We start from the raw sequence: 11,078 nt of genomic DNA on the forward strand, positions 1-11,078 counted from the left end.
GGTTGCTTTAAAAGGCCTCCCTTTTCCAAAACTGTACACTTTTAAATTCTCCCGTGCTTTCTTTTAGATATTTTGTTTCATATGAGACAGAGTCTAACAGTAGTCCATGCTGACCTCACTCTGTAACTCAGGCTGGCCTTCAACTCATGAGCTTCCTGCCTTAGTCTCCCAGCCGTGGGGATTACAGTTGTGCACTGTCGGTACCCTTTCCTTCTTCCTCGGTGCTGCCTGCGAGGTGGCTGCCATCTATTTTGCGGCATTATGGCTGCCCTCTGGCCTCTGGTGAAGTCCAAGATCATCAAAAAGAGGACCAAGAGGTTCATCAAGCACCAGTCAGACCAATACGTGAAAATCAAGCTAAACTGGTGCAAACCCAGAAGCATCGACAACAGGGTGCAGATAAGATTCAAGGGTCAGATCCTGATGCCCAATATGGGAGTTATGGTTATGGGAGTAACAAGAAAACCAAGCACATTGTTGCCTAGCGGCTTCCGGAAGTTTCTGATCCACAATGTCAAGGAGCTGGAAGTGCTGCTGGTGTGCAACAAATCTTACTGTGCTGAGATGGCTCACAATGTGTCCTCTAAGAACCAGAACCTCTAAGAGCAGCACAGCTGGCCATCAGAGGCACTGATCCCAACACCAGGCCACGCAGCAAAGAAAATGAGACTTGTGTATATGTTTTGTGTTCAAATAAAACCACAAAGACTGCACAAAAAAAAAAAAAAACACCAAAACAAGTGTGTACTGTCACACATGGCTTACAGTATTTTTAAGATTTCACTTTTCACATTAAGATGCTTGACTTATTTCTTATTTAACCTACATATAAAGTAAGTTAGAGAATTCAGCTAGTCTGTGGCCTAGGCATAAATTTGGAATGATTAATCTTTTCCCCAATTAATGTGAGAGGCCAGATTTAAAATATATTAGTATATATGCACATTAAGTAGTATTAATAAACATTGCTCTGTTTTTTTCTATTGAATTCAACCACTTTAATGTAAATCATAATATGCTTTAACAAATGATGGATTTTATTCCTTATCTGTACTAATTTTTCATGACTTTTTATTGATTCTTCTCCCCTGTTGCCTTTTCTCCTCCAATAAGAAGAGCAGCTCGTTCTCTAACACCCACACCGTCTGCGTTTTTCCATTTGTTCAACAACCATTTAGAGTTTTGCTCATTCACAGATGTTGTCAGAATCTGGAGCCATAATGAAAAAAAAAAGGCATAATCCTTGTCCTCAGGAAACTAAAGGCCTACTGGGAGATTCAGAGAAGTCAATAAGTAATTATATTAGAATTTAGTTAGTGCCTAAGTACTGTGAGTCCATAGCTGAAACGTAACTAACTTGGGAGACTTGAGGAGAAGAGATCCGGAAAGACCTGCAAGTACATTGGCTAATTCTTGAAGGGCTGGGGGAGTAAACTAGGTGGAGGCAAGAGCCACAGAAAGATGCTCCAGAGGAAACAAGCCTTCTGTGTAAATTAGAAACATGAGGTGATGGACAAATCAAAGGAATAGTTAGCTGTGGTTAGAGTGTCAGATGTGGGAGACGTGTTGAAGTGGGATGGCAGTTTGACATATGGCTAGAGACATGGGAGCTGGGTCATATGTGGAGAGTTTTCAGTGGCGTGCTAGGTAAGCTGTCAGGGGGATCTCAGTAATGTGTCTCTAGCATATCCACACTCTTCATGGTTAGCCGTCCTTGACTAGTGAGAGGGAGCACAGAGACTGTAAGAGTATGTAAGTATATAAGAGTGATGGCCAGAGCTTGGGCAGGGTACGAGAGGCAGGAATTGAAAGAAGGTGAGTGACAGGTACCCAAACACAATTAGAGAGAAGAAATAAGTCCTCAATTTCTATAGGGCAGCAGGAAGACTACAGCTCACAATAACCTAGTGTGTGTTTTGTGAACAACGAGGAGACAGGCACCTGAAGACTCCACATAGAAAATAATGATAGAGAGATGGGAAATGTTGATTACCCTGATTAGATCTGTACATATTGCCTATATGTATTGAAATAGTATACTGTATGCCATAAATATGTATAATTATTATGCTAATGAAAGATAATAATGTTTAAGGAGATGCAACTCTTAGTAACTCTGATTTGATCATTATACATTGTCTAAACTGCACCTTGTAAATGTGTACAGTTTAATAATAATAATAATAATAATAATAAATGTCTTCAAGCTGGCTGAACCAGGGTAAAAGAGGGTTAGGTTTAGGAGTAATATGAAGGCAGTGGATATAGAATATCTGGTGTTACCCGGCATCAAAACTGATCTACCTGTGTCCTGGGCTCTGCAGAACCCTGTTCTCTACAATTTATTCTTGCGTATTACAAGCTAGTTGTTAATACTCTGCACAGGGAGCATTTCATTTGGCAGCTGTTTTCAAGGCTTTCATCTGTTAAAATGGTCCTAATAATAGGAGCTTCAGGCAAGCCAACTGGGGAAGAGACTTTTAGCAGAAGGACTTCAAATTACACCATACTCCTCAGCCTACTCCTAAAGCAATTCTTAAGCTTGTACTCTCCTAAAGTCAAGTGCTGCGCCAGGGTAAAGTGGAGAGAAGAGAGGTATACAGACACCTTAGACTGGTCAGAGGCTGGCCCTGACATCAGGTGAAATAGTTCACATGCCTTACTGGAACAGTCTGTCTGCCCTGGTCTAGTCTTCCACATGCCAGGCTCCCTTTTGTCCATGAGAAATGTGACCTTAAGGTTCTGGAACAAACAGTCCTGAAAGACAGGGAGTTATTAGGTGAGCCATCATTGAGTCCTTGAAACCAGGCACAACATTTACAGCAGAAAGAAAACTGGCATTCCAGATTTCAAAGGAGGAGGGAGAACCAGCTGACATCAGAGGAGAGGGATTCGCATTGTCATGGCAACCATAAGAGTTATACTGTATTGTTTGTAGCCAGAATTTAAGAGATTATCCTTGGGCTAAAAAAAGTGTCACCTCTTTCAATTCAACATCACCATCTCAGGACACCCACTACCTTCCTGTGAGGGATTTTTATTTGTTCATTCGTTATATGCCACTTGAATATTTATTGATTTACTAATCTGCCTTCCTCCATTTTCTTTCTTCTTTTCTTCCTTCTCTGCATCTGGCCAGCACAGCCAGAAGGGGCCATTTGTCTTCCCACAGATGGTGCCGGTAAATCAAACTTCTGGCTGGTAGAAACTGGGACCTGGAAACCCTCCCAACTTGGGAGGTGTCCTTCCCACGACTTATGGCTGCTGCTTTTCTGTCCTGGGAGAGAGTTTAGAGAAGAAAGGGCTGCTAGGAAAAGACTATGTGTCCAAAAAGATAACAGAAAATCAAGAGTTTATGAAACTGCCGGGGTCATTTTCTCATCCTCAGTCTGTTAGATGGCTTTAGCTCCATCCTATCCTCTGTATAGGATGACGACATAAAGCACTCGCTTAAGTTACACCTCTGAAGCAGCATGTGTAGCAAGGAAAATAAGAAAAGACCCTTTCAAAATCTTCACATAAACAAGCAGGTGTTCCCACAGCATCTCATTTCTTCCCATGTCACAGAAGACCAAGAAAAGGATACACTGACTCATTTGAAAAGAAAGTAAATGAAAGATGGATCTGGGGGTACAGGCAGAAGGATTACTGCAAATTAGAGGCAAACCTGATCTACATAAGGAGTTCCAGGGTAGCCTGAACTTCATAATGGGACCTTGTCTCAAAAAAGAAGTAGGCACTTCACCTCCCCGCCTGCCCACCAAAAAGAGGTGAAAGAAGACCTGGGACCAACAAAATGTTTAACTCCCTGGCTCCAGTTAACCCATCCCCCATTGCTAAGACTGACATCATCTAGCTTTTTAGTCAAAGGCCTAATTGGCATCCTGTTTATTAAGCGTTAAAAGTCATTTTCTTTATTTCTCTTTCTTGGCTCAGTAACTCTCACTTTGAGAATCTCTGGAGATTTTAATTTCCCAAAGAGCCTCCTGTCATCTCTTACAGTAAGTCTTTTCATTTCACCTCGTTTAAGTATATTGGCTGGTTTAAAGGCTTAATTGTGGTGAAGAAGATTAAGTACAAATTTAATAAGCATTAAGAGTACAACACTATCCCTTATTTCCTCTGGTTTCAATAATCATTGCATTTGTGTGTGTGTGTGTATGTTTTTTAATTTGGGATAGAAATGCTTAGACATTCAAACTGAAGAAGAGAGGCAGTCTAGAAAAAGGGGGCGGGGGGCAGAAAGATGTTTAGTTGGCCTTTTCTAAAGTCTGTGATTCTTGCTGCCACAGTGGCAGCAGACAAATGGTTGCAAGGTGATGGGTTTGGAAATGATCCAAGAAGAACGCCAGATGATGCAGGCAGCAGGGAAAAAGGAGCACCTCCAAGCTCTTCCCTGGTTTCCAAATAGGCTCTTTACTTTTACCAGCACTATTGGCTTTGAGAACACTCTGGGTTCTCCAAGTCTCTTGGCATGAGTGTAGACAAATCTCTTTTCCTGTTAGTACAGCTAACACCAGATTAGCATTTTTTCAAAAAGAACTCGACTAGAAAATGAAGAGAAACACAAAGCTAAAAAAGGAAAATGTAAATGCATAGAAATGAGCACAGATTCTAAGATAAAGTCTAGCCCCAGATTTACTGCACTGGCAGTGACTACCAGGCACCCACGTGCACACACATATACGCACACCTGGTCCTTTCTCCTCAAGCCTCTACAGACCCGGTGCCTAGAGGCCTTGATTGCTTCTCTTATTGCAGTCCTGGCTCTCTCTTCATTTGTATCTCTTATCCCTGTTCCCTGATTATTTCAGTACGTGATTGTCTCTTTCTAGTGGACTACAAAGCACTGCAAAGACAAGGACTAATCACAGTCATCTTTGTATCCAAAGTGTCTGGCATGTGCAATCATCCATAAATGACTGTGGAACACAAGTGCACTGAATTAGATCCTTATAGCCCAGAATCATGTCTACCCTTGGAAATCAGCACTTCTAAAAGCAAGATCCTATGAGCAAACAATAGTTTACCCCCACAATCTTAGGTCTGTTTGACCTGATGTAAAACAATCTGCAAAATTAAGATGAATAGAACTGCCATAAAATTATATAGGATTCTAGTTTTCCAAACACGTATCTAACAACACCACATTTGATTCTCAGAAAATCCGTGTAAGGAAATGAAATTTAGAGGGATTAAGCCAGCTAGCAACAGGGGGATTAAATAACTGGCTCAAAGTCAAAGAGCAATATTATAATACACTCAGAACTAGATCCAGATCTCTGGATGCCTAATCCATTAGTCCTCCCAGTTTTATGTACTGCATCCCCAAAGATGCCTTTGGGAGTTGGGTCATCAGTAACCACAGAGAAGAGTTCTAAAGCTTGCTTCACACCATCCTCTCTGTCTTCCACCCACTTATTATGGCGCTGGCCCAGGGAGAGAATCCAATCATCATTCCAGGGCAAGCAAGTAGCAGAACCTTGCCGAATCAGAACTGAATGCTAGAAGACCTGCCAATCCTATTCCTAGGAATGTATACAAACAAAACTTACAAATTAAAAATTATATATCTATATCTACCTATCTATCTGTATGTATGTATATGTGTGTGTGTGTAATAAAACTTATCTGTGAGCAAAAATTATTGTATTGGCAGTTTGATATCTCTGAAATATTAGCCAGGTATTTAAAGATATATGTATAAGAATGTCTATGACAGACATGTCATTGTGTCTAACAGTAGGAAATAGGATGAAAACAATTGTCAAATTCATACTATAAATCAAGATAAACTCAATAAAATAAAGATTTAATATACACCTATATTTATTGGATGGGACTACACTCAGAACATTATGATGATTTTTTTTAGAAAACAAGATACAAATCAATATTATGGAATGACATTTATATTTCAGAAAATAGTGTGGAAGGACTGGGGTTTTTTTTTTTTTTTTTTGTAAATTTTTTTTTCAGTGTTAACAGTAGCAGAATGTATGACCTTGAAACCCGATGGAAAAACATGTGATCTTTGTTTTGGCTTACATGTATTTTTTCTGCAATATTACTTTTGTGTTAAGAAAAATACAAAACAAACATTGAAATGAAAGAAATGAATCCAAACCCTGACATTTATGGTCAATGGATTTTTGACAAGAGTGCTGAGACATCTATCTGAATGGCTCCAGAATTATCTTTTCAACAAATGGTGCTGAAGAGGCTGAAGAGCCACATACAAAGGATTGGACTTGAAGGTCTGGGGAGATAGTTCAGGGGATAAGAGCACTTATTGTACAAACATATAAAACATGAGTTCCAATTCCCAGCAAAAAGATGAGCGTGATCCTGTGTGTCTATAACCCCCATGATAGGAGTGGGGCAGGGAGAGCAGGAACTGTGGCTTGCTGGCTGCCCAACCAGGTCCTGTCTCAGTGGGAAGTGATAGAGGTGGACAGCTGAAGTCCTGCTCTGTCATCAATACTGACACAATCACATCCAATTGCATATACCTCCACTGATACGCACTCATATATACACAGAAGAACGAATTTGAACCCTTACCTACATCGTACTTAGAAACTAAGTAAAAGCGGACTCCAAGATCTAAAAATAAGAGGTAAACAATGAAATATTGTGCATAAACTATTTATAAAGGTTCTTATTCTTGGAGTTTGAGATATTGTGTTTTGAGTTTGTACTTTTTCAAGACTACACATGCTCTCCGATGTCTAAAATAAAATATTCGTATATCTGACTGTGATACACAGTTCTCCCTCTCCTTCGGTGTGTATTTGCACACGTGGACATTTGAATTTCTTGGGAATAGGTATGCACAGATTATAAAGGGACCTCTACTACCAGTCTTCTTCATAGTACACATGAGCAAAGTGTAATATTCAGGGCTTATCAAGCCAAGAGTTTATTTTCATAAGGAAAAGGAATAGGGGGGTTACTGATTTAGTGTGAGCTTATCAGAGTCTGGTATCACCTAGGAGAGGAGCCTCTGCACATGCCCATACAGTACTGTCTTGATTACATTAATTGATGTAGTGTATTGCAAGACCCATTTTAATTGTAGATAGAACCATTCCCTGGGCAGGGCTTTCCTAAATGGCATAAAATGAAGAAAGTATGTGAGTGTTTTACCTGGATGTATGTGCATGCCTGGTGCCTGAATAGATCAGACAAGGGCATCAGATCCCACTGGAACTGAAGTTACAGACTGTTGCAAGTTTCGTTATGGGTTCTTGGAGCATAACCCAGGTCCACAAGGCAGCATGTGATCTTAACCCCTGAGCTTTCTCTCTGGGCCTTGAGATGGGGAAAGTGAACTAAGCAACACAACATATCCAACTCTCTCTGCTTTCTCTCTGTGATGTGATGTGACAAGCCATTCCAAGCTCCTACTACCTTGATGCCTCCACCATGATGGACGGTAATTTTGCATTGTAAGCTAGAGTAAATTCTGTGTCTTTTAAGTTACTCATGTTGAAGTATTTTATCACAGCAACAGAAAAGAAACAAGGAGTATCTTAGACTGGATACATAAAAATGGGCCTAGCTCATCAATATCCTAAGAGCTTTATTTTCATAAGCAGAGATGAAATCATTCTTAGCTCCAGTCATAAAAGTATAACATTCTTTAATCAGTAAAAGCCTCTCTCTTTTCAGTAGTCATCAGTTAACACAGAGGCATATACTGATGATATGCAAAGAGAATTCTCTGATATTTCCAGTCCTGAATGGGACACAAATATTACAACCCCTTAGCCCAAGGTTCCAGGATTATCATGGAAGTGGGGGGCCTGAGAGATTTAAGAGATGTAGATGACTACAAAAAATAGTGTTTCCCAGACCCAACAGGGCAGCTGCACATATCATAGCTGTTGTAAAGGCACACACAAGACCTTCTTTGAGATCAATCCACACAAAATACCAGTGTGGGGAGTGAAAAGTACATGAATAGTCAACCATATCTATCAACTGTTGTCAAATGCTAAGGAAAAGTTGGTTTTCTTTAAAGATGATATCCCTGAGATGCTACCCTTGCTCCCATAGATGAGCTTACACCCAGGCACACTGGAAGCAGTAAATAAATTCAATGAATTAAAAGAGAAGAAAGCATGTGAGATTGGGAGGAAATAGTTCAAAGGGGTTCTTATTCCTTAAGATAAGGAATGGGCAGTGGACTTGATCAAAACCCATTATATGCTTGTACAAAATTTTCAAACAATTAAAAATGTACAGTCTTCTGAAATTATCTCTTGAGCTACAGGCACCTTCCCTTCTTCCTTGTTAAAAGAATGTTCTATCTTCTTCTACCCTTCCCTTATATTAATAAAATAGAAGAATAACCTTTGTTCAATTGGAGCTGCCTCTTCTTGCTCACCTGGAAAGATACACTTGAAAACTTACCTTCGGTTTCCTGGAAATAGACGGATTCATAGATTTGAATATGGATAATGATTGGAGGAGGACAGTTGGTACTGAGAGTAACAGTGGGGAAGTGGGGAAAAGCACCAGAGCAAGGGAGGAGAAGAAATGGAAAGCCCCAGGTGTTCTTAAGGGAGCTCTGGAGCTGTGGTGACTTCTCCGTTAAGTTGTCCGAAGTTGGTGTTGAGTCTTTGTACTCTTATTGAACACTTCTCACTGTGTCTACTCTCCAATGTTGAACTTATGGTTAAGAGCAATGTCCAAAGAGAGATGTAACTGTCCAAAGAGAAACATAACTGGGATCCACTGACCACTAATTCAAGCAGCAGAGGGGAATCTAAGTCGTATACACTACAATTGTCTTTGGAGTCACTTCCTCCATCATTGAACTCAGAGAAGCCTTTAGAACAGGTTGCTATGAATTCTTCAACCTACCTTCCCATATGCTCCCATGGTTTGAATTGCCAAGTGTGAAGTAAGTTTAGCATTCTCAGATTTGAGATGTGAGAAATTGAGGACTATTTAAAAAAATGTCACCAGGACCAGGGAGATGGCTCTACGGATAAAGGCGCCCACCGACAATCCTGACTACTTGAATTCAATCCCTGGGAGTCATAAGGTAGAAAGATAAAACCTTACTCCCAAAGGTGTCTTCTGACCTTCACACACACACACACACACACACACACACACACACAGAGGAGGGGGGAGGGAGGGAGAGAGGGAGGGAGGGAGGAAGGGAGGGAGGGGAGAGAGAGAGAGAGAGAGAGAGAGAGAGAGAGAGAGAGAGAGAGAGGAAGAATTTAAGTAAATGGATGGATGCTGGTGGAATTGTTTGGGACGGATAAGGAATACACATGGGGCAGGAAGAAACTAAGATTTTGTCTTGAACAAATGAGCTTTGCAATGGCTATAAAATGTTCAAATGAAGATGCGTGCTAGGTAATTAGATATATGACTGTGGAACTTAGAGGAGTCGAAGATGTTTCAGCTAGCTGGAGTTGAATATAAATTGCGCTGAAAGCTATAGGAATGGATGAGACCACTTAAAAGAGGAACATAACATGAGGAATGAAAAGCTAAAGCTGAGCGTTTATGTGATGACCAACATCTAACAGCCACAGGGCAGAGGATGACTAGGCAATGGTGGAGTCATAGAGATAGAGAAAAAGTACCCAGCAAGTGTTGCATCACAGAAGCCATACAAAAAGAATATTTCAAACAATAAGGGCATGGCTACTGGTATTTAATATTGCTGAAAAAATTAATCAAGTTAAAGATAACACCCACACATACACATGCACTGCCTTTAGGTTTAACATGAGAGGAAATTGGTGATCACTGTAAGGAGAACTTTGGAAAAAAAGTCCCATTAGATTGAGCTGGGGGAAAGGGAGGGAATAGAAACAGCAAGTGTCTGGGGTTTCAGAAGTTGGTTGTGTGTGACTAAGGAGGAAAGAGAATCAGGATAGTTCCCAGAAAGTATATGTGACTTTGAGGGATTTGTTTGTTTACTTGCTTGATTGCTTGTTTTGGTAAATTTTAATTGAAGTACAGCATGCATACAGAGAAGCAAAAAACAGGTGTACATCTTGATGGAGTCCCACTATCTTAACACACTTGGATAACTAACATTCGAGTTGGGAAAAAAATAAAAGATAACATCTCAGGACAGCCCCTGTGACCCATTCTTTTAATGAGCCCCAACAATGCTAAACATTATCCTAACTTCTAACAATGAAGAGTAATTTTCCTTATTTTTGAACTCTAATAGAGCCTTCCAGTGTGGCTCTTTTATGTCTTGCTTTTATCACTGCGGCACTGCTTATGAGACTTACATAATTGTGTGTAGGAGCCGTGTATTCCGTCCCATGGCAGTATATTTACCCATTGTGTTAATTTATCCATTCTCCTATTGAAGGACATTAAGGTAGTTTTCAGTTTGGCACCATTACATTGTTGTGAATTTCTCTTTTAAAAAATACTCCGATGGCCTTTAATATATTTCAAGCAAATCACTTTCTGTGAAACACTCAAATTTCTTTCTTTTTCTTTCTTTCTTTCTTCCTTTCTTCCTTCCTTTTTCTTTCTTTATTTCTTTCTTTCCTTTTCTTTCTTTCTTTTTTTTTTTGCTTGTTTACTTTGAGACAGGGTCTCATTCTGCATCCTAAGACAGCCTAGACATAATTACATAGCCCAGGCTAGCTTCAAACTCATGGTAATCCTCCTGCTTTAGTCTCCCAAATGCCAAAATTATAGGAGTGGAGCTGATTTTTTAAATATAATTTTATAACAAAAATAAAGAAAGTAAATTAATCTTTTTTATTGGTTAACTTGCTTGAAACAGGATTTCAGGACCTAGCCCAGATGGGCCTCAAACTCATGCTAAGCTTTCCTAGTGTTGAGATTACAACTATACACCACCATGTCCAGACTCTTAAACGTGTGTGTGTGTGTGTGTGTGTGTGTGTGTGTGTGTGTGTGTTGTAATCTGATTCAACAAAAACAACCTCATAAATCTCAGAGTGATTTGTTAAAATTCTAAATATTCACAAAATGTTCCTACTTACAATTCTTTAGATTTAAACATTAAAATGAGAGACTCACTTAAAAGCAAATCTTCAGTGCAAGTCTTCAAATAT

The 11,078-nt window shown here is 39.9% G+C and overlaps 1 pseudogene across 1 annotated transcript; it reads left to right on the forward strand.

Annotated features, from left to right (window-relative positions):
* The first annotated feature begins 220 nt into the window (after nt 1-220).
* Nucleotides 221-4,478, forward strand: LOC308415052 (large ribosomal subunit protein eL32-like; annotated as a pseudogene). The gene is made up of 2 exons: nt 221-674; nt 4,293-4,478. The product of its transcript is annotated as a large ribosomal subunit protein eL32-like (transcript).
* Nucleotides 4,479-11,078: the final 6,600 nt, after the last annotated feature.

The sequence above is a fragment of the Micromys minutus genome (genome assembly GCF_963924665.1).
Source record: "Micromys minutus genome assembly, chromosome: X".
Taxonomy (NCBI): Eukaryota; Metazoa; Chordata; class Mammalia; order Rodentia; family Muridae; genus Micromys; species Micromys minutus.